General features: G+C 45.5%; 1 protein-coding gene across 1 annotated transcript in view; it reads left to right on the top strand.

Annotated features, from left to right (window-relative positions):
- Positions 1–3,389: 3,389 nt before the first annotated feature.
- STAU1 (staufen double-stranded RNA binding protein 1) overlaps positions 3,390–23,481 on the top strand; it is a gene marked incomplete at its 5' end in the record, with an annotated part of 81,605 nt that continues 61,513 nt past the window's right edge. The window contains 2 exon segments of the mRNA NM_001266308.1: positions 3,390–3,508; positions 21,550–21,620.

The raw sequence follows: 23,481 nt of genomic DNA, 5'->3' as shown, positions 1-23,481 counted from the left end.
GAGATAATTCATCAGAGGTTAACATTCACACTTGTAATCCCAGCACCTTGGGAGGCCGAAGTGGGTGGATCACCTGAGGTCAGGAGTTCGAGACCAGCCTGGCCAACATGGCAAAACCCCCATCTGTACTAAAAATACAAAAATTACAGGGCATAGTGGCATGCGCCTGTAGTCTCAGCTACTTAGGAGGCTGAGGCAGGAGAATTGCTTGAGCTTGGAAGGTGGAGGTTGCAATGAGCCGAGATCGTGCCACTGCACTCTAGCCTGGGTGACTGAGTGAGACTCTGTCTCAAAAAAAAAAAAAGGCCGGGGCCTGGTGGCTCACGCCTGTAATCCCAGCACTTTGGGAGGCCGAGACGGGTGGATCACGAGGTCAGGAGATTGAGACCATCCTGGCTAACACGGTGAAACCCCGTCTCTACTAAAAATACAAAAAAAATTAGCCGGGCTCAGTGGCCGGCGCCTGTAGCCCCAGCTACTCGGAAGCTGAGGCAGGAGAATGGCGTGAATCCGGGAGGCGGAGCTTGCAGTGAGCGAGATCGCCCCACTGCACTCCAGCCTGGGAGTGAGACTCCGCCTCAAAAAAAATAAAAAATTAAAATTAAAATCAATATCTCACAGGGCTTTTATGAGCTTTGCATCAGAGAGCCGAGATCACACCATTGCACTTCAGCTTGGGCAACAGAGTGAGACTCTGTCTCAAAAGAAAAAAAAAAAAAAGTCAATGTCTCAAAAGGCTTTTATGAGTTTTGCATGTTTCCATTCCTTAGTTCAAATGCATATAATTTATCTTGTGAGAAGGAACACACAGAATTTATCATAACATACTTAATGCTCACAGTTTCTTGTGAACTAAGAATACATAGCTTCAATCTTTTTCTCAAGATAAAGAAAAATAAGTCCTTAATTACTTAGCAAGAGTCAAGAAGTCTTCAGGATCTGGGAAGAGAATGACTGACAGTTTCTTGAAGAAAACAAATCTAGGTGACCTACTCCTGTTCAGGTACGGTGGCCCACACCTGGAATAATCCCCCCAGTACTTTGGAAGGTCGAGGCAAAAGGATTGCTTGAGCCTAGAAGTTTGAGACCAGCCTGGTCAACTTAGTAACTTAGTAAGACCTTGGGCAACTTAGTAAAACCCTTTCTCTATAAAAAAGGTAAAAAATTAGCTGGGAGTGGTGGCGCATGCCTGTGGTCCCAGCCACTCAGGAGGCTGAGGTAGGAGGATTTCTTGAGCTCAGGAGGTTGAGGCTGCAGTGAGCTGTGTTCATGCCACTGCACTCTAGTTAGGTGACAGGGCGAGACCCAGTCTCAAGAAAAAAAAAAAAGATATGTGGAAGGAGGGAAGAGGGAAGAAAGAAAATTGGGGCTGGAAGTCATAGACCCACCACTTTTGTCCCCATGGGTGATTGCAAAATCACCTTTGATGAGATTGTCTGATTGTGCACAGCTTTGGGTTTAGGGAGACCTCTCTGCATCTGCTCCTTTACCCAAGGAGGTATGGGATCCACACTGCTTGGAAGTTAGAAAGAAAAAAAAGATCACTTTTAGCAGAGGGCTGGACAATATCTGATTGTTGCTTAGTACTGTCTTGGATGGGCACTAAAGGAACGGTGAAAGTCCTTTGACTATTTTTGGTGTTCTGAAATTCAGTGTCTTTGCACTTCACAAGAAGCAATGTATGGAGGCCTTGTCTAGAGAACAGTGTCCTCCCAGGCTTGGCTAAGGCTCCAAAGTCTCGCTTGGAGGGGCTCCTTCAGACACAGCAGCTCGTATTTTGAATTTATATTCCCTTGGCAAGAGAGACTGAGCAATTGTTAGATTGAGAGATATTTAAGAGAGAGAAAATTATTTTTAAATAGTGGGGAAGCAGTCCTAGAGTGAGCAGGAGAGACAAGCTCTGTGTATTTGCAGTTCCTTCACTCATTCTCAGTTTCCTGGACCTCTTACAACACGAGCATAATTTTCACTGAGTCTGATCTCAGAAGTTCAAGATTCTTTTTTTCTTTTTCTTTTTTTTTTTTTTTGAGATGGAGTCTTGCTCTGTTGCCCAGGTTGGAGTGCAACGGCATGATCTTGGCTCACTGCAACCTCCATCTCCGAGGTTCAAAAGATTCTCCTGCCTCAGCCTCCCAAGTAGCTCTGATTACAGGCGCCCACCACTACACCCGGCTAAATTTTTTTTGTATTTTTAGTAGAGATGGTGTTTCCCCATGTTAGTCAGGCTGGTCTTGAACTCCTGACCTCAGGTGATCCGTCGGCCTCGGCTTCCCAAAGTGCTGGGATTACAGGCGTGAGCCACTGATTCTTTACTGGCCACGCTTCCTCCAACCTCCCATATAATACGGCTGCTAAAACCCACTTACTTAGTTTATCTAGATCTGGGTGAAAGAAATAGCAATCTAGCACTTCTTGTCTTTTTTTTTTTTTTTTTTTTTTGAGATCAAGTATCACTCTGTCGCCAAGGCTGGAGTGCAGTGGTGCGATCTCGGCTGCAATCTCCGCCTCCCGGGTGCGGTTCTCCTGCCTCAGCCTCCCGAGTAGCTCGGACTACAGGCGCCCACCACCACGCCCGGCTAATTTTTTGTACTTTTAGTAGAGAGGGGGTTTCACCGTGGTAGCCAGGATGGTCTCGATCGCTTGACCTAGTGATCTGCCCGCCTCGGCCTCCCAAAGTGCTGGGATTACAGGCGTGAGCCACCGCATCCGGGCTATTGTCTTTTATCTCACTGTAAAATTTTCTGATTTTATTTATTGTGTGTTTTACTCACACAAGAATGTAAGCTCTACGAGGGCACGGATTTTTGTCTGTTCACCACTACATTCTTAGCCCTTGGAGCAATGCCTTGCATACAGCAAGCATTTAATAAACATTTACAGATGAAGGAAGAAACAACTGCAGGAAGGAGAGAAAGGAGGGCCAGAGGCAAGACAAGAGGAAAGACCGAGAGAAGGAAGGAAAAAGGAAGTGGAGGAGGAAAGAAGGTAGGCTAGGTTCTCCCAGACACGCTTCAAGTCCAGCAGGCAGCACGAAACTCCCACAACTACAACTCCCGGCAGGCCCCGGGGCCCAGGGCGGCCCGCGGCAGCCTAGGCGGGACAGGGCGCCACTCCCGCTGAGCTCCCGGCGTGCCTTGCGAGCGCAGGCTCCGCCGCAGCGCCCGCCGGAACTTGTGGTCCGGGCCGCGGGTGGGGGGTGGGGCCAGGCCTGGAGGCGGGCGGGGGACGGGGGCGGGCGCCTGCCCCTCCCCCGTCACTTCCTGCCGGGCTGCGGGCGCCGGAGCGGCTCTTCAGCGTTTGCGCCGGCGACCGCCGCGTCTCTCTCGGCTCCTGCTTCCTTTGACCGCCCCCCCACCCCCCGGCCCGGCGGCGCCCGCCTCCTCCACGGCCACTCCGCCTCTTCCCTCCCTTCGTCCCTTCTTCCTCTCCCTTTTTCCTTCCTCCTTCTCCTCCTCGCCGCCACCGCCCAGGACCGCCGGCCGGGGGACGAGCGCGGGGCAGCAGCCAGGTGAGGCGACCGGGCCGAGCCGGGCCTGGCGGAGCCCGCGCGGGCGCCGCGGTGGTGGGGAGGTGGGCGGCGGGTGGGGCCTAGGCCTCGGCGGGCCCGCGCGCCCCGCCGCCTTCCCCCGGGCCTATGTAGCCCGCGGGGCCTTCCCGGAGGAGGCGGGTCCTCTTGCGCCCCCCGCCTCCGGGCGCCCTGAGGCCTGGCCTCGGGCGCCCCCATCTCCTCCAGCCCTCGCCGGTGTCACAAACAGGTGCCGCGGCCGCCTTTCCTCGTCCCGCATGGCGCGCGCGGGGATGCCGAAGTTATTCCCGGGGCTGGGGCGCGGGTTGGGGGGTGGACCGCTTCAGGTCCCCTAGGGCTGGAGCCTCTCAGTGTCGCCGGCCCAGGTCTGTAGCTTAGTGGTTAAGAGCACGGCCCAGGTGTCCAAAACGGGTGCCAAACCCGGCTCTGCCCCATTAGGCAAGACACTTAAACTCTTTGTGTCTTGGTTGGAAAGGGGGCTGCTAATACCGTCCCTGCCTCTTAAGACTGTTAGGGTTCAGTGAAATGGGGCGTGTAAAGCGCTTATCAGAGTGCCAGACGCAGAGCGTGTCCCAATAAACCGTCTGCATAATTTATTAGCGTGATATGAAGGTATAATTTAATGGACAGAGTGGATAGAAGTTGACCTACCTATCCGTTTGGGTTTCTTAGAGGCTGCAGTGTTCCGCGTGCCCATGTCCAGAGCCAGGGCATTGTTTTGAGTTCTTAACATCTGAAAGGGGCGTACGCTTAATTGGTACATTGTCGTTTGCAGTCTGTAAACGATGGATGCTATTTCTTTCCATGTCCTCCGCTTAGCCAACTGCAGGATATTCACCATCTCACGCAGGATGAGCAACCTGTCCATTTCCCCCCGCCCCGCCATCAGCCAGCTTCTTGTTGTCATTCCATTTCTGGGAAAGTTGCTGGCAGAAGCTTCCCTTGAGTTGAGCAAACCTATCTGGAGCACTTGCTGTGTATCAGGCTCTGAAGCGGGGTGTACGAAGATGGAAAAATTTGTCTGTCTGTTCTTTCTCTACACCTCGATAAGTTTTTTTCGCTGAAGCTTTGCTTATATTCCCCCCTCCCTGTTGGCTTTCCTTTTAAGCCCTTGCCCCGCCTCCGTGTTGCAGTATTGCTTGTGTGGAAGTTTTCTCCTGTTCCGCGAAGATACGTGCTTCAGTCTATTCTGCCACTGTTCTTCGGCTGTGTGGACGTTTTTAAGTTCACACTTCTCTTCTGCTTGTAGCTTTCATTGTTAAGAGCGTGGTGGAAAGAGTTCAGTCAGGTTCCTGGTTGATTTTGGCCTTTCAGGAATCCGTGCTTACCAAATGTAAATTACATTGCTACTTGTTGAGGTAAAAACTAAAAATACAGTTGGAGTGTAGAGGGAGCAGTTTCGGTTTTCCTGGTGACAGGTGGGATTTTTAGTACAGCAACTTTATTAAAGCATACTGGGTTTTGAAAAATTCTGTACTTAGTTTTATAGGTGTACTCTAAGGAAATGCAACTTATGGGTGTTCAATTTTATACGAGTAAGGAGTGTGTGTTTACCTCAGTGATCCTCCTGTATCTTAGGATTGTTTTAGGCATTAAATTTCTTTAGTGGACTGAAAATATTTTTACTTATACGCTTCTCAACACACATGCGGCAAAGTGGCCTCCTTGTTTTTGACATTTTCCTAGAATTTTCTGACAGTCTTACCATTGTTTCTAATTTAAAATATTTGTTTGAATTTTTTTTTTTTTTTTTTTTTTTTTTTTTGAGATAGCCTCACGCTATCGCCCAGGCTGGAGTGCAGTGGCACGATCTCGGCTCATTGCAACCTCTGCCGCCTGGGTTCAAGCGATTCTCCTGTCTCAGCCTACCGAGTAGCTGGGATTACAGGCGCCCGCCGCCGCACCGTGTTAATTTTTGTAGTTTTAATAGAGACAGGGTTTTGACATGTTGGCCAGACTGATCTTGAACTCCTAACCTTGTTATCCACCCGCCTCGGCCTCCATAAGCAGGTTAGGCGCGGTGGCTCATGTCTGTAATCCCAGCACTTTGGGAGGCCGAGGCGGGTGGATCACGAGGTCAGGAGACGGAGACCATACTGGCCAACATGGTGAAACCCCGTCGCCACTGAAAATACAAAAAGTAGCCGGATGCGGTGTCGGGCGCCTGCAGTCCCAGCTACTCGTGAGGCCGAGGCAGGAGAATCGCTTGAACCCAGGAGGCGGAGGTTGCCTGTGCGACAGAGCGAGACTGTCTCAAACAAACAAACAAACAAACAAAAAACCCAAAAAAACCACGTAAGCAAACAACTATACAAACAGTGTAAAGCATGTCTAATACTGCCATATCGCTATGGCATATTGCAATAGGGAAATGGTATTTTAAATACCATTTAAAAAAATCTTTTTATTCTGGAAAATATGTAAAACTCGAATAGTATGGAGAACCCCATGTATTAGTCACTCACTCAGCTTTGACAATTATTAACTCATAGCCAAGGTCGGTTTTGTTTCATGTTGTATCCCCCCACACAAACTAGATTATTTTGAAACAAATCTTAAACGTTGTATAGCAACATTAGCGATTTTGGCTTTTACCAGATTGCTCTTGATTAATGTCACAAAATTTACTTTTAGTAGAATAATAGTTCTCATTTTGTTCGTTGGGCTTCCCTTCTCTGTTTATAAATGGTTTCTGTACAGCAGAAAGGAAAAGGAAAATTAACTCTTGATTCAATGCTTTCAGCTCCTCAAAGTCAAAATACAGCCTTGCTTCTTTGTTGTGTACAAAAGCAAAAATTCTTGAGCTATTAATGACTGTAATTGAAAAGCAAACAGAAATACAGATCTCCCTAGTCCTGTTTGGCAGAGACCTGCCTGTTAACCCACTTTAATAGAGATAACTTTGTGTCAACGTTAAACTACAGTTAATAATTCGTAACGAAAACTTAAAAAGTTTCTTTACAGTAGTTGTGTAAAGATACTGCTGTTACCTTAGGTTAAGAATTAAGCAAAAGATAATCTTTTATCATAGAATTGTTTTCCAAAGAGCCCCCATGTGCTCTATTTCCAAATAACAAATTTAGCAAATATGAATGAAACCTTAATTTTTGTGAATAGTATGAAATCACAGCATGAGTGTTCACGTTTTTCTTTCTTGTGTCTAAAAGATCTCTCTTACAATGGAATTTGACAGGAATATTATAAATGTTTGTCATTGTTGCATAACTTTCAAATTTCTATTCATGAATAGTTTTCAGCTTTTATATCTGTAACGTTATTTCAGGTTTGTAGGTTTACTTTTGAGCTTGATCTGGTACAGTGGAAATGTTACATGTTACGTTTTAGTTATTACTACCTGGAAGATGGGGAAGGATACACCTCTTAAAATTGATTTAGGAAAGAAACACCAATTTAGTATCTGGGAAAGGACACAACACATTTTAGAAAATGTGTAGTGCTTCTCATTAAGCTTAAAGTAAAAATTATAAGCATTGAGAATTGTTACCATAAATAGAGTTTCTTCAGAATAAGTTGCTCTCTTTTATGCTTCAGCCAGAAAGCCCAGGTATATACAGATTACAGCAGATCCTTGAATAATGTTGTTTCAAGATAATGTGAGGAAAAAAACTGTTTGTGGAGTTTGCACGTTCTCCCTATCCCTGCATGGGTTTTCTCGGGGTACTCTTGATTTCCTCCCACATCCCAAAGCTGTGCACATGAGGTTCACTGGTGTGTGGAGCAGTGTGTGTATGTGTGAGTGCTTTCTGCAGTGGATGTCCTGTCCAGGGCTGGTTCCGGCCTTGCACTCTGAGCTGCTGGGATAGGCTCCAGCCACCCCAACCCTGAACTGGAATAAGTGGTAAATTTTTTTTTTTTGAGATGGAGTTTCACTCTTGTCGCCCAGGCTGTGTGCAATCTCGGTTTACTGCAGCCCCACGCCTGTAATCCCAGAACTTTGGGAGGCTGAGGCGGGCAGATCACCTGAGATCAGGAGTTGGAGACCAGCTGGCCAGCATGGCGAAACCCTGTCTCTACTAAAAATACAAAAAATTAGCCAGGCTTGTTGGTGGGCGCCTGTAATCCCAGCTAGTCAGGAGGCTGAGGCAGGAGAGTCACTTGAGCCTGGGAGGCAGAGGTTGCAGTGAGCGGTTATCATGCCATTGCACTCCAGCCTGGGCAACAAGAGCGGAAGTATGTCTCAAAAAAAAAATTATATCTACTTCACATTTATTTCAGTGTTTAATATTAGAAGTGTTTGGTCTTTATTTGAAAGTTTGGTGATGTTTTTCTGATGAGAAATATGCCCTAGAACCTAACTCTTCTTTGTATCAGTTAGCCTGTGTTAGTCGGAAGTCTCAGTTTCCCAGAACCTATCCCTTACATTAAGAGAGGATTTACTGTGTTTTAAGTTTAGAAATGGCCATGACTCATGGAACTCTCCTCCACCCCCATTCTAAAGTCCAGATCATTAATATCATTCTGGGTGTTATCAAACTGGATGCTGCTTCATCCCGTCTCTCTCCCCAATACCACAAGGTAGTCTTAGTTTGTAGGGCAGCTTTCTTTCTTTTTTTTTTTTTTTTTTTTGTGAGACCGAGTCTCACTCTGTCACCCAGGCTGGAGTGCTATGGCGTAGTCTCAGCTAACTGCAAGCTCCGCCTCCTGGGTTGAAGCCATTCTCCCGCCTCAGCCTCCCGAGTAGCTGGGACTACAGGCGCCCGCCACCACGCCCAGCTAATTTTTTGTATTTTTAGTAGAGACGGGGTTTCACCGTGTTGGCTAGGATAGTCTCCATCTCCTGACCTTGTGATCCCGCCCACCTCGGCCTCCCAAAGTGCTGGGGTTACAGGCGTGAGCCACCACGCCTGGCCTGTAGGGCAACTTTCTTTGAGCCTTTTTACTGGATTGAGTAAGAGTGTAATTCAGCATAAAGATGAAACTTTCATGAAAAAGGTATCTTTTTGTGGGATTCCACAAGCCAGTTCCAGAGTTTGTTGCCCAGGCTGATCTTGAACTCCTGAGCTCAAGTGATCCTCCCACCTCAGCCTCCTTAGTAGCTGCAATTATAGGCAGAGGCCTTGTTTTCATGAGCTTCTATTTGATGTCATATTTAGTGATGCAGAATTGTTCAGTTTGAGGAAGTATAAATTCCTCCCCTCTCAAGAGCTTTGAGGTAGCTTTTTTAGAGCTTTCAAAAATATTTAGAGAATTTTATGACAGATTTGTTTCACATTAGACCTATAACAGGTTATTTTACCTTGACTTCTGGTGATGGAGACATTTGTGGTTGAAATGCTTCTCGTGTAATTTTCTACATGAGGTTTTCTTTAAATAAAACTTCACCAGAATCAAGGCTGTATACCATTTGTGCTGTTCCAAAAAGTATAAATTGCCAGTTAACGGTTGAACTATGAGAGGGCATGTTAGTTGCTATGATTATTTACCCCCACCATTTTATTATGAAAAATTTCAAACATATTAACAAAGTTTATGAAGTTTTATTGTACATCTCTTTAGATACTGTCTACTTTCTGTTTATTTCTGCCCTGTTTCATGGTGGTGAATACCATCTACTCTTTATCATTAACATTTTACCATACAGTATTATGAAGCTTGAATAATGTTGGCTAAATCCATTGTTCTCACCTGCTAAGGAGATAATAGGATTATAAATATATAGCTAAGTTTATCTTATCAAATGCCACCGGATGGATGGCTTAGATATCTGTCTTATTGACAGCTTAATGCTCTGAACTAGAAAACCTTACCAAAAGAAAAGTAATATTTTTAAAGTGGTAAAATGGAAATTACTGCAAATAGCTTAATTTATTTTTTAAATGTTTACATTCCCATACTAGTGAATAAGGTTGATGTAACAGTGATTTATGTCACCAGATAAATGGAAGTAGAGAAAAATCCCTCAGGCTGTTAATTACTGTATATTTTCTGGGATTACATGTGTTTATTAAAGAAGTAGACTCAGGGAGCTCCCTCAAAGTATATTTACTGAAAGCAAAAGTGGAAAAATCTATTTGAGAAAGTGTTTGCTTTCGATTAAAAATTAGTCTTCTAAATATCAAATCTGTAACCCATCTGGCTTCTGTTTAATCTGGAATCTAATTTGGGAAAGAAGTGTGATGACTACGTGGGTTTATAAAAGTAATGGAAGCAAAACTGGCCATTTTATTATGATAAAAATTTTGTGTCATGTCTCCCAGACAATAAAGACTAAGAAAATCTATTTAAATACATTGGGGTCTTTTCCCCTGAGTGAAAATGATTGCTGAGGGTTAAACCTTCATTAGATTGCCTCTGCTTTTTTTTTTTTTTGAGACGGAGTCTCGCTCTGTCGCCCAGGCTGGAGTGCAGTGGCCAGATCTCAGCTCACTGCAAGCTCCGCCTCCCGGGTTCCCGCCATTCTCCTGCCTCAGCCTCCCGAGTAGCTGGGACTACAGGCGCCCGCCACCTCGCCCGGCTAGTTTTTTGTACTTTTTAGTAGAGACGGGGTTTCACCGTGTTAGCCAGGATGGTCTCGATCTCCTGACCTCGTGATCCGCCCGTCTCGGCCTCCCAAAGTGCTGGGATTACAGGCTTGAGCCACCGCGCCTGGCCTCTTTTTTTTTTTTTGGAGACAATCTTGCCCTGTTGCTCATGCTGGAGTGCAGTGGTGTGATCTCGGCTCACTGCAACCTCCACTTCTTGGGTTAAAGCAATTCTCCTGCCTCAGCCTCCCGAGTAGCTGAGACTACAAGCGAGCACCACCACACCCAGCTAATTTTTTGTATTTTTAGTAGAGACAGAGTTTTGCTGTGTTGCCCAGGCCGGTCTCGAACTCTTGAGCTCAGGCAGTCTGCCCGCCTCAGCCTCGAGAAGTGCTAGGATTACAGGCTTGAGCGACTGTGCCCGGCCTTACCCCTGTATTTGATGTAGCTACAGAACTGGTTGCTCAGTGAGTGGGTTGGTTTTAGTCAGCATATTCTCTGATCCCATTTAAAACTTTTTACAAGTGGAGTGTCGCTGTAAGTTTTATAGATGTTCATGTGTAAGAACAGGTTTAGTGAATTTGCTGGATAATAATATTCGCTACTATTGAGCTCTGTGATTCTAACCATGGGCCAGGTTAGAATTACAGGATGAAGGTTATTTTATGCAGAAAAGGAATCTAAAAGGTCAAGTTGAATTTACCTAATAATATAAAAGTTGCAGTTCATTTAGCTCTTTCCTTGAACCAAAATAAAAGGGTTTCTTAGACCCTTTATGTTGTATTTCTAATGCAAACATCTTTGCAGCGTAAAGGTCATAATTGCTGAGGATACTTCCGAGAGGCCAGATAACTGGCTCAGAGTCCTGAGACAGCAAGTATTAGTTCTAGAGCATAGGCTGGTCTGACTCCAAAGTCAGTGCTCTTTCCACTGAACCATGCTTTGTCTCTAAATTATGCTTAGGTGCTTTTTGTTTAGGATAATTGTTTCTGCTTGTCACTAGCGGCCCTCCCCTGACTCTCCCCACCACAGCAGCTAGGATGAATTTTGCTCATTAGAACCTTAGATCAGTTTGAAAGAAAGCCTGGTTAAGTAATAGTCTTTTAAATGGACCCTTGAAATAGCTTTCCAGTTTGCTTTTATTTGTTCTGTCAAATTAAGCTAAAACTTAAAACTGATCCACAGGTTTTTGTGTGGGGAGGGGCTGTCTTATTAACCTTTGTGTTGAAGGAGGCCAGCTCCTAAATTACTACTATCATGTGCCATCAAGTTTGTTAAAAATTGCTGGCACGGTGGCCACGCCTGTAATTCTATCATTTTGGGAGGCCAAGGCAGGCGCATCACCTGAGGTCAGGAGTTCGAGACCAGCCTGGCCAACATGGTGAAATCCTGTCTCTACTGAAAATACAAAAATTAACTGGGTGTGGTGGTGTGTGCCTGTAATCCCAGCTACTCGGGGGACTGAAGCAGAAGAATGGCTTGAACCTGGGAGGTGGAGGTTGCGGTGACCTGACATTGTGCCACTGCACTCCAGCCTGGGCGACAGAACAAAACTCCATGTACAAAACAAAAACAATGGCCGGGCGCTGTGGGTCAAGCCTATAATCCCAGCACTTTGGGAGGCCGAGGCGGGTGGATCACGAGGTCAGGAGATCGAGACTATCCTGGCTAACATGGTGAAACCCCGTCTCTGCTAAAAATACAAAAAACTAGCCGGGCGTGGTGGCGGGCGCCTGTAGTCTCAGCTACTTGGGAGGCTGAGGCGGGAGAATGGCGTGAACCCGGGAGGCGGAGCTTGCAGTGAGCCGAGATCACGCCACTGCACTCCAGCCTGGGAGACACAGCGAGACTCCGTCTCAAAAACAAAAACAAAAACAAAAACAAAAAACCAATAGTCCAGATTGTTGCTAAAAAATTCATTTCTTCTGAATTCTAACGTTCTGCTTTAGTGGAAATGAGTTAATTAAGCTTCCAATTAACTTTATAGGATAGGTGCTGGTTGTCCTCTTTGCTTCCTAGCCCTTTCTAACATCCCTTTTGTGGCTGATACTGTTGGGAGTATTTAATGCAGCTTTCTGTTTGGAATTGAGCTGCTTCCTGAACAATTTTGTTTTACTTTTCTTTGAATTGGTGATCTGAATCAGAAGCTTCTTTGGTATTCCACCCGGGCAGTCGTCGTCTTTTATGGCTAGTCTTAAAAGGCTGGATCAATGAAATTAAATCTGCCTTTGGATTTGAGCTTTTAGTGAGATGGTGTCTGAAGTTCCATTTTGTGTTTAACTTCAACTGAGGCTACCGTGTAGTCTGTAATGACATAGCATGTCTCGCTAATCACTAAAAGGTGTTGGAAATACCCCTTGGGATGAAGTGAGCAGATAATGCTGCTTACATTGTTACTATATTAGCTCCTTTCAGAGATGTGCTTTAGGATCTAACTAGATCTTGTCTGATTTTCTCCTGTCTTTGCTTTTTTGAAGTCTATGCCTTCTATAGATTACAATTAACTGAGGCATGAATTTTCTACCCTTGCAGATTCCACCCCGATACAAATAGAGCCGTTGTTTGCTGAAGCCATTGTGATTTTATGCAGAATGTTGGGCAGTCCTTTCCTCTGTCAGAAAGAACAATTTATGTGTAATGATAAGTCTAATTATGCTTGGAAGCTTATTTTCCTTGTTGCACAATTGAACCAACCTGCTCATGAAAGCTCCATGACCCTTTACCTAGATGACATTCAAATATAGTTAGGCAAATAAGTTTCCTTTTGGTTTATCATTGAGTAAACCTTTGCAACCTGTAATGTTTAGCAAGTGACTATTTCTGTATAGTAATTTTCCTTTTAGCTGAGAATTTATTCAAGCACCAAACATAAAAAAGAATACAAGTGAAATCAACTTTCTTTTGCGTGAGGGACTTTCTATAATTTGCTACTTTTTATCATTTTTTTTTTTTTTTTTTGAGATGGCGTTTCTCTCTTGTAGCCCAGGCTGGAGTGCAGTGGCGCGATCTCAGCTCGCTGCCACGTCTGCTTCCCAGGTTCAAGCGATTCTCCTGCCTCAATCTCCTGAGTAGCTGGGATTACAGGCATGCACCACCGTGCCCAGCTAATTTTTGTATTTTTAGTAAAGATGGGGTTTCGCCATGTTGGCCAGGCTGGTCGCGAACTCTTGACCTCAGGTGATCCATCTGCTTTGGCCTCCCAAGTGCTGGGATTACAGGTGTGGGCCACCATGCCCAGCCTTTTTTTTTTTTTTTTTTTTGAGATGGAGTCTTGCTCTGTTGCCCAGGCTGGAGTGCAGTGGCACGATCTTGGCTCACTGCAAGCTCCGCCTCCCGGGTTCACACCATTCTCCTGCCTCAGCCTCCTGAGCAGCAGGGACTACAGGCGCCCGCCACCGCGCCCGGCTAATTTTTTGTATTTTTAGTAGAGACGGGATTTCACCATGTTAGCCAGGATGGTCTGGATCTCCTGACCTCGTAATCTGCCAGCCTCAGCCTTCCAAAGTGCTGGGATTACAGGTGTGAGCCACTGTGCCCGGCCTTTTGATTTGCTTTTCTTTTTATTTATATATATATATATATAGTTTGAGATGGAGTCTCACTCTGTCATCCAGGCTGAAGTGTAGTGGCTCAATCTTAGCTCCCTGCAACCTCTGCCTCCCGGGTTCAAGCAATTCTCCTGCCTCAGCCTCCCGAGTAGCTGGGATCACAAGCACCCACCACCATGCCCAACTAATTTTTGTATTTTTAGTAGAGATAGGGTTTCACCATGTTGGCCAGGCTGGTTTCGAACTCCTGACCTGAGGCGATCCCCTCGCCTTGGCCTCGGCCTTTTTAATCTTCGTAATAGGGTGTTTTGAATGTGGCTTTTTATTATCATTTTATAATGTAAGTTATGGTCTACCCTAATAATGTTTAACAGCTGACTTTGGCATGGCATGTCATACTGTTTTGTTTGTTTTGTGTTTTTTGAGAAGGAGTGTGGCTGAGTTGCCCAGGCTGGAGTGCAGTGACGTGATGTTGGCTCACTGCAACCTCCACCTCCTGGGTTCAAGTGATTTTCCTGCCTCAGCCTCTCAGGTATCTGGGACTACAGGTCCGTGTTACCATGCCCGGCTAAATTTTTAATTTTTAGTAGAGATGAGGTTTCACCATGTTGGTCAGGCTGGTCTTGAACTCCTGACTTTGTGATCCGCCCACTGCGGCCTCCCAAAGTGCTGGGATTACCGGCGTGAGCAACTGTGCCTGGACTTTGTTTTTTTTTGTTTTTGAGACGGAGTCTTGCCCTGTTGCCCAGGCTGGAGTGCAGTGGCGTGGTCTCTGCTCACTGCAACCACCACCTCCTGGGTTCAAGCGATTGTCCTGGCTCAGCTCCCGGGTATCTGGGATTACAGGTGCCTGCCACTGTACCCGGCTAGGTTTTTTTTTTTTTTTTTGTATTTTTAGTAGAGACAGGGTTTCACCCTGTTGGCCAGGCTGGTTTCAAACTCCTGGCCTTGTGTTCCACCTGCCTCGACTTCCCAAAGTGCTGAGATTACAGGCATGAGTCACCACACCCAGCCGGCATGTCATAGTTTACAAGCATTTCGCCTGCATTACCAGTTAATCCACCCAAGAATCATATGATTACCATTTTATTAATCATATGAAATTGTGGCCGGGCGCGGTGGCTCAAGCCTGTAATTCCAGCACTTTGGGAGGCCGAGATGGGTGGATCACGAGGTCAGGAGGTCGAGACCATCCTGGCTAACACGGTGAAACCCCATCTCTACTAAAAAAAAATACAAAAAAAAAAAAATTGGCGGGCGTGGTGGCGGGCGCCTGTAGTCCCAGCTACTTGGGAGGCTGAGGCAGGAGAATGGCATAAACCCGGAAGGTGGAGCTTTTGCAGTGAGCTGAGATCCGGCCACTGCACTCCAGCCCAGGAGACAGAGCGAGACTCCGTCTCAAAAAAAAAAAAAAAAAAAAACCAGACATTGTGGTAGGCTGGGCGCGGTGCCTCACCCCTGTAATCCCAGCACTTTGGGAGGCCATCAGGCAGATCACTTGCGGTCAGGAGTTCAAGACTAGCCTGGCCAACATGGTGAAACCCTGTTTCTACTAAAAATACAAAAATCAGCCAGGTGTGGTGGTGGGTGCCTGTAATTCCAGCTGTGCGGGAGACTGAGGCAGGATAGTTGCTTGAACCCGGGAGGTGGAGGTTGCAGTGAGTGGAGATGGTGCCACTGCACTTCAGCCTGGGTGACAGAGTGAGACTCTGTCTCAAAAACAATAAAAAAAAACCCTAAAAAATTGTGATGGTATCCCATTTTTTTTTTTTTTTCATCACCCCAGGCTGGAGTGCTGTGGTACGATCATAGCTCTCTGTAGCCTCAACCTGATGGGCCCAAGCAATCCTCCCACATCAGCCTCCCAAGTAGCTGGGACTACAGGCACATGGCACCACACCTGGCTAATTTTTAAATTGTTGTAGAGATGGGGGTCTCACTTTGTTGCCCAGGCTGGTCTGGAAATCCTGGCCTCGAGTGATCCTTCTGCCTCAGCCTCCCAAAGTGCTGGGATTACAGGCATAACCCCATTTTACATATTAAAAGGGTGAGGCCTGCAGATGTAACTTGTTTAGGGTTATTCAGGTGAGTGGCAGAGTTGCAACCCAAACTCAGATCCCCAGTTGAGAGTTTTTTTACATCATACCCAACATCTGGTTTGCCCTTACCCTAAATACCCTTTTACGTATTTTGTTGTCATCGTTTGTTTGATTTTGACACAGGGTCTCACTCTGTCATCTAGGCTGGAGTGCACTGGCACAATCACCCTTCATTGCAGCCTCCACCTCCTGGGTTCAAGCAGTCCTCCCACCTCAGCCTCCCAAGTAGCTGGGATCAAGGTGTGTGTGCCACCACATCTGGCTACTTTTAAAAAATTTTTTGTAGAGACAGAGTCTCAGTATGTTGCCCAGCCTAGTCTCAAACTCCTGGGCTCTTTCTCCCACCTTGGCCTCCCAAAGTGTTGGGATTATAGGCGTGGGCCACCATACCCAGCCATCTTTTACATTTTTTTTTTTTTTTTTTTGAGACGGAGTCTCGCTCTGTCGCCCAGGCTGGAGTGCAGTGGCGCGATCTCGGCTCACTGCAAGCTCCGCCTCCTGGGTTTACGCCATTCTCCTGCCTCAGCCTCCTGAGTAGCTGGGACTACAGGCACCCGCCACCGCGCCCGGCTAATTTTTTGTATTTTTAGTAGAGACGGGGTTTCACCGTGGTCTCGATCTCCTGACCTTGTGATCCGCCCGCCTCAGCCTCCCAAAGTGCTGGGATTACAGGCGTGAGCCACCGCGCCCGGCCCTATCTTTTACATTTTTATGTGTCTTTTTCAGTTATGAGGTGCTGTGTTTTTTTTTTTTCTCTTTGAGACAGAGTCTCGCTCTGTCACCGAGGCTGGAGTGCAGTGGTGTAATCTTGGCTCACTGCAAGCTCTGCCTCCCGGGTTCAAGCAATTCTCCTGCCTCAGCCTCCTGAGTAGCTGGAACTACAGGTGCCCACGACCACGACCAGCTAATTTTTTGTATTTTTTAGTAGAGACGCAGTTTCACTGTGTTAGCCAGGATGGTCTTGATCTCCTGACCTTGTGATCCGCCCACCTTGGCCTCCCAAAGTGCTGGGATTACAGGCGTGAGCCACCGCGCCTGGCCAGTGCTATGTTACTACTAAAGGGCTACTGTGAGTTATTTATTAAAAAATTTGTGTTGGGTGTACGAATGTGAATTCCATCCGGACAGTGACTGTGTCTTACTGTGCATACCTTTCCCCAGTGCCTGGAATAGTGCCTGTAAATAGGTGTTGAATAATTATTTGTTGAATGAATAAAGTAGTGAATTTAATTCATGCTCTTGTATTCTAATATGCTTTTGTTTTCCTTTGAGATGGAGTCTTGCTCTGTCACCCAGGCTGGAGTGCACTGGCGTGATCTCGGCTCACTGCAGCCTCTACCTTCCAGGTTCAAGCGATTTTCCCACCTCAGCCTCCCAAGAAGCTGAGATTACAGGCGTGTGCCACCATGCCTGGCTAATTTTTTTTTTTTTTTTTTTGAGATGGAGTCTCGGTCTGTCGCCCAGGCTGGAGTGCAGTGGTGTGATCTCCACTCACTGCAAGCTCTGCCTCCCGGGTTCACGCTATTCTGCCTCAGTCTCTGGAGTAGCTGGGACTACGAGTGCCTGTCACCACGCCTGGCTATTTTTTTATTCTTATTTTTTAGTAGAGACGGGATTTCACAGTGTTAGCCGGGATGGTCTCAATCTCCTGACCTTGTGATCCGCCTGCCTCAGCCTCCCAAAGTGTTAGGATTACAGGCATGAGCCACTGTACCTGGCCATGCCTGACTAATTTTTATATTTTTATTTTATTTTATTTTTGAGGCAGAGTCTCGCTCTCTTACCCAGGCTGGAATACAGTGGCCCAATCTCAGTTCACTGCAACCTCTGCCTCCTGGGTTCAAGTGATTCTTCAGCCTCAGCCTTCCAAGTAGCTGGGATTACAAGTATGTGCCACCATGCCAGACTAATTTTTTTTATTTTTAGTAGAGAGGGTTTCACCATGTTAGCCAGGCTGGTCTTGAACTCCTGACCTCAGGTGATCCACCTGCCTTGACCTCCCAAAGTGGTGGGATTACAGGCATGAGTCACTGCGCCGGCTTAATTTTTGTATTTTTAGTAGAGATGGGATTTCACCATGTTGGCCAGCCTAGCCTCGAACTCCTGACCTCAGGTGATTGGCCCACCTTGGCCTCCCAAAGTGCTGGGATTACAGGCGTGAGCGCTGTGCCCGGCTTAGTATGCATTCTTGACTGGGGAAAATTGCAGTGGTAAGTGTGCACTATATAGATATATTGGTAATGATCATGATGGCTTTGAATTATCTTTTGAAATTGGAGGATTTGAAAAAATAGATTTGCATATGGAAATATGAATTTTTAGGCCGGGCGCGGTGGCTCAAGCCTGTAATCCCAGCGCTTTGGGAGGCCGAGGCGGGCGGATCACAAGTTCAGGAGATCGAGACCACAGTGAAACCCCGTCTCTACTAAAAATACAAAAAATTAGCCGGGCGCGGTGGCGGGCGCCTGTAGTCCTAGCTACTCAGGAGGCTGAGGCAGGAGAATGGCGTGAACCCAGGAGGCGGAGCTTGCAGTGAGCCGAGATCGCGCCACTGCACTCCAGCCTGGGCAACAGCGTGAGACTCCATCTCAAAAAAAAAAAAAAAGAAATATGAATTTTTGTTGTTTTTTTGACATGGAGTCTTGCTTTATTGCCTAGGCTGGAGTGCAGTGATGCAGTCAGGGCTCACTGCAGCTTCAACCTTCTGGTCTCAAGCAGTCCTTCCATCTCAGCCTTCCAAGTAGCTGAGACTACAGGCACATACTACCATGCCTAGCTAGTTTTAAAATTTTTTGTAGAGATGGGGTCTCCATCTGTTTCCTAGACTGGCCTCGAACTCCTGGGCTCAAGAAGTTCTGTCTTGGCCTCCCAAAGTGTTGGGATTACAGGCATGAGCCACCACACCTGGCCAAAATGTGAATGTTTGTATGAATCTCAGCTATCACTGTGTAAAAGTATTTGAGATCCATATGGGCGCAGTCTGCTGTATTTCTCCTCTCTCTCTCTCTTCTTTCTTTGCTAAGTTGATCGTTATTTTTTAGCATCATCTTTATGTCTGACTCTAATAGCCCCTCTTCCCGTTCTTATATTTAACTTTTTGTGTGTGTGTTTTAAATTATTATTATTATTATTATTTTTTGAGATGGAGTCTTGCTCTGTCATCCAGGCTGGAGTGCAGTGGTGTGATGTCGGCTCACTGCAAGCTCCGCCTCCCAGGTTCACGCCAGTCTTGTGCCTCAACCTCCTGAGTAGCTGGGACTGCAGGCGCCTGCCGTAATTATTTTGTATTTTTAATAGAGACGGGGTTTCACCGTGTTAGTCAGGATGGTCTCCAACTCCTGACTTCGTGATCTGCCTGCCTCGGCCTCCCAAAGTACTGGGAGTACAGGCCTGAGCCACCGCGCCCGGCCCTTAAATTTTTAAATTTTATTTTAATAGAGACAAGGTCTCGCCATGTTGCCCAGGCTGGTCTCAAACACCTGAGCTCAAGCGATCCGCCTGCCTCAGCCTCCCAAAGTGCTGGGGTTACAAGCATGAGCCATCACACCTGTCTTTTATTTTTTACTTCTGCTTTGGGCTAGAAAACTAGACACCCTGGACGGGGTGTGATTGCTCACACCTGTGATCCCTGCACCTTGGGAGGCCGAGATGGGCAGATCACGAGGTCACAGATGGAGAATAGCCTGGCTAACACGATGAAACCCCGTCTCTACTAAAAATACAAAAATTAGCCAGGTGTGGTGGCACCCACCTGTAATCTCAGCTACTCGGGAGCCTGAGGCAGGAGAATAGCTTGAACCCGGGAGGCGGAGGTTGCGGTGAGCCGAGATCGCACCATTGCACTCCAGCCTGGGCAACAGAATGAGACTCCGTCTCAAAAAAAAAATAAAAGAAAAAAGAAAACTAGACACCCTGCTTCTCAGAATAGGGGATTTGGAAACAAAACAAAAACTAGACACCCAAACTTAGAATAATTGTTCAACATGGAAAAGCTTGGCTTGAGTGAGGCCCCTGTTGTTAAAAAGCATGGGCTGTGTTAGAAGGTCTTAGGTATTTGGGCTGCTCAGAGGCCTTTTTCAGTTCCCATTCATGCCAGTCTTTTGAATAGCTGAGGTATTAGAACAACTGGGCTCTAGACTGGAAAGTTGTTAGTATAATATACTATCTACGAAAAGAACCTGAACTGTTAAAATACCAGAAAATAAACTACAGCTCATGGTTTATTTGTGGAATCAGTTAGACAGTGAACAGCGATTTTTTATTGCCTGTGAAGCCATAGTAGCAGTTAGAAACTGAAACAAGCAAAAACAGTGTAAGAATGTATAAAAGCATCTCAAGGTAAGAAATTCTATGTGTTACTACTGACGACTACCATTTAACTTGGGGGACCTCTAGATAGACTGCAGAATTTGAGAATTAAACTCAAATTCTGTCATCTAAAGTTCACTTCTAAAAATGATTATGATTTGTACTTATTAGAGATAATGTGCTTTTTTCATATTTTGCAATTTAATATACCACTATTTTATGTACCCAGTGCCTATTGGTAAAATTTTCCATGAAATTGTATTTGGGTCACCAAGCATATGCTAACGACATTTATGAATAAAGTAGTAGGTATAAAGGGAAAGAAAACACAGGTTTGAAAATCAGTCTTATGTGGTTGGACAATATGTAATATAAGTTATGAGGCTGGGTGTGGTGGCTTATGCCTGTAATCTTAGCACTTTGGGAGGCTGAGGTGGGTGGATCACCTGAGGTCAGGTGTTCGAGACCAGCCTGGCCAACTTGGTAAAACCCCGCCGTTTCTACTAAAAAACCCCAAAAAACAAAAATTAGTCGGGCGTGGTAGCGGGCACCTGTAACCTCAGCTACTCGAGAGTCTGAGGCAGGAGAATTGCTTGAACCCAGGAGGCGGAGGTTGCAGGGAGCCGACATCACGCCACTGCACTCCAGCCTGGGGGACAGAGTGAGGCTCCATCTCAAAATAACCCAAACAAACAAAAAACCCCAAAGATTATGAGATATTCACATTACTCTCATCAGGAAATAATTGGAACTGGAAAAGGAAAGTTCTGCTGTCTCTTATAAATGTGTCTGCAAAATATTCTTCACTCAGCTTCCAGGCAATCGTGTCTTTTTTTTTTTTTTTTTTTTTTTTTTTAAGAGTCTTACTCTGTGGCCCAGGCCGGAGTGCAGTGGCATAATCTTGGCTCACTGCAACCTCTGCCTCCTGCATTCAAGCCATTTTTGTGCGTCAGCCTCCCAAGTAGCTGGGATTACATGCCTGCGCTAATTTTTGTATTATTTATTTATTTTCTTTGAGACAGAGTCTTGCTCTTTTGCCAGGCTGGAGTGCAGTGGCGCGATCCCAAGTCACTGCAACCTCCGCCTCCCAGGTTCAAGGGATTCTCCTGCCTCAGCCTGCCAGGTAGCTGGGACTACAGGTATGCCATCATGCCGGCTAATTTTTGTATTTTAGTAGAGATGGGGTTTCACTGTGTTGGCCAGGATGGTCTCAATCTCTTGACCTTGCAATATGCCCACCTCCGCCTCCCAAAGTACTGGGATTACAGGCATGAGCCACCGTGCCCAGCCTAATTTTTGTATTTTTAGTAGAGATGGGGTTTCATCATGTTGGCCAGGCTGGTCTCGAACTCCTGGCCTCAGGTGATCCGCCTGCCTCAGCCTCCCAAAGTGTTGGGATTACAGGCCATGAGCCACCAGGTCTTTTGTGTCTTTTGAAGACTCTACTGCATGCTGCCTCAAACTATGACATCATGCCTTCAGTCTTCCCTACTTGTAAATTATAGGTTTCCCCAAAACTTGAGCAGTATGTCTTCAGTTTCAGAAAAAAGACCTACCCTACTAAATTACTATTTTTTATTTTCCAGAGTTTATTAACCACTTAACCTCTCAGAACTGAATGAAAACAACATTGTTCCTGGAACGCCCTCTTTTTAAGGTATATATAATTTGGCTTTATAATTTCTGGCCTGTTGATAATCAGTGGTACTTTTGAATTCTTTAATGAGTTGTGTGGAGAATGATTTTTACTTCTGGCTGTAATATTAGAGAAGCAAAATAAATTTTATGCAGTTTGAATTTCATCTTTACTCTTGATTTAATTAGAAAGTAAGTACGAAAAGTTATTGGCAAGAATGTAAAGCCTATGTTCTTTAAATATAGAGACATGAGAATTGATGACTGAAGCTGTCATTAAACATGACTGGCTCAATAAGCTTCTTGGTCATAGTATCTTTTGTAGTTTGGTTTTTTAAAAAAAACCCTTCGATTTCTCAGATTGTTTGTTAAATGTGATTTTCAAATTGTGGAACAAATTTAGCATTGTTTTCTATCGTGAGATAGGGTTATGAATCAAGCTTCGTTTACCACTAGCAGCTTGTGAACATTCAGATGAAAAAGGAGTTTTCTAAGAGTGTTCAAGATTTTCTGGTCTTTTGTCAGGGCAATGCCAAATACACTATGTGGGTTAGCACTGCTTCCTGCTTTTAACACTTTCCCTCTAAAAGCTGAAAGCACATTGCCATACCATATCTCTGAGGCAGTAATTAGGAGACAAGTTAACCCACTTTTTTTGAGAATGAGGAAGTGGAAACATAAGGAAATTATAGAAGTTGTACAAAGCTCAGCGAATGGTTTTAAACTCACCACACTGGATTTGTATAATGCTTTGCTTTGCTTTCTTTCTTTTTGAAACAGAGTTTTGCTCTTGTTGCCCAGGCTGGAGTGCAATGGCGCCATGTCGGCTCACGTCAGCCTCCCGGGTTCAAGCAGTTCTCCTGCCTCAGCCTCCCAAGTAGCTGGGATTACAGTCATGTGCCACTACGCCTGGCTAATTTTGTATTTTTAGTAGAGATGGGGTTTCACCATGTTGGTCAGCTGGTCTTGAACTCCTGACATCAGGTGATCCCCCCACCTTGGCCTCCCAAAGTGTTGGGATTACAGGCGTGAGCCACCATGCCCGGCCTAATGCTTTTCTTTTTAAATAATTGTTTTATCATGCCTCAGGATTCCTTTAGTGTTTTGACTGTCTGATTGCTGCAACTGAGGCTTTATCAAATATCCTATTATGAAGTGTTTTGGGGAAGCTGAGGCACAGAGGAGTGGGTTGCCAAGAGCTGGGAGTGGAATTGAAAGCTACAACTCAGAAGTTTGATCTGATTTAACATTGTTGGTTGCTACTTAGCAGCAAGGGTGATTTCTTAGAAAGTGAGTCTTGGCACTGGTCTGTTTTGCATGAAGATGCTGGTAAATGCAGTTGTGTTTCTAGGTAGGTGGCACATGGTTACAGATTACAGTTTCCCTTTTCTGAAAGGAAAAGCCTGTTAACCATTATGTTGAACCAAGCCCCTTCATAGTCAAGAATATGTCACACGGTACTACTTTTAAAAGTCTCCAGCAGATCATGAACAGGTATTCATTTTTATTGCCTTGAAAGTTTTCTATGTTTGTATAAGTTTAGATTAAAAACTGTTTACAAATATATGTGCTTGAATTTTGTTAGTTTTGAGAATATCTCCTAGAGAAGGAGAGACGGAAGCTTGATAAAGTTTTAAAACTAGAAAAGAAAATAAGGTTTATAGTTTTTTAGGCTGTAGAGGTAAATTGTTTTTCACTTTAGCATGGTGTGATGGGTTTTCTAGGATGAAAATTAATAATGAAAATCTCTTTTAGGAAGTGTTTCTTTAAGCAGACCATCTGACCTCCCAACTGTTACATTTGTGTGGAAAGAAAGTCCTCCATTGCCCATGGCATTGGGCCAAGTGTGAGACAGGGACTACATTCAGTCTCACTTGTATTGC

Source organism: Macaca mulatta, chromosome 10 (genome assembly GCF_049350105.2).
Source record: "Macaca mulatta isolate MMU2019108-1 chromosome 10, T2T-MMU8v2.0, whole genome shotgun sequence".
In the NCBI taxonomy this organism is placed as follows: domain Eukaryota; kingdom Metazoa; phylum Chordata; class Mammalia; order Primates; family Cercopithecidae; genus Macaca; species Macaca mulatta.
The sequence above is the reverse complement of the archived record's forward strand: the minus strand, read 5'-3'. Positions and strand labels throughout refer to the sequence as shown.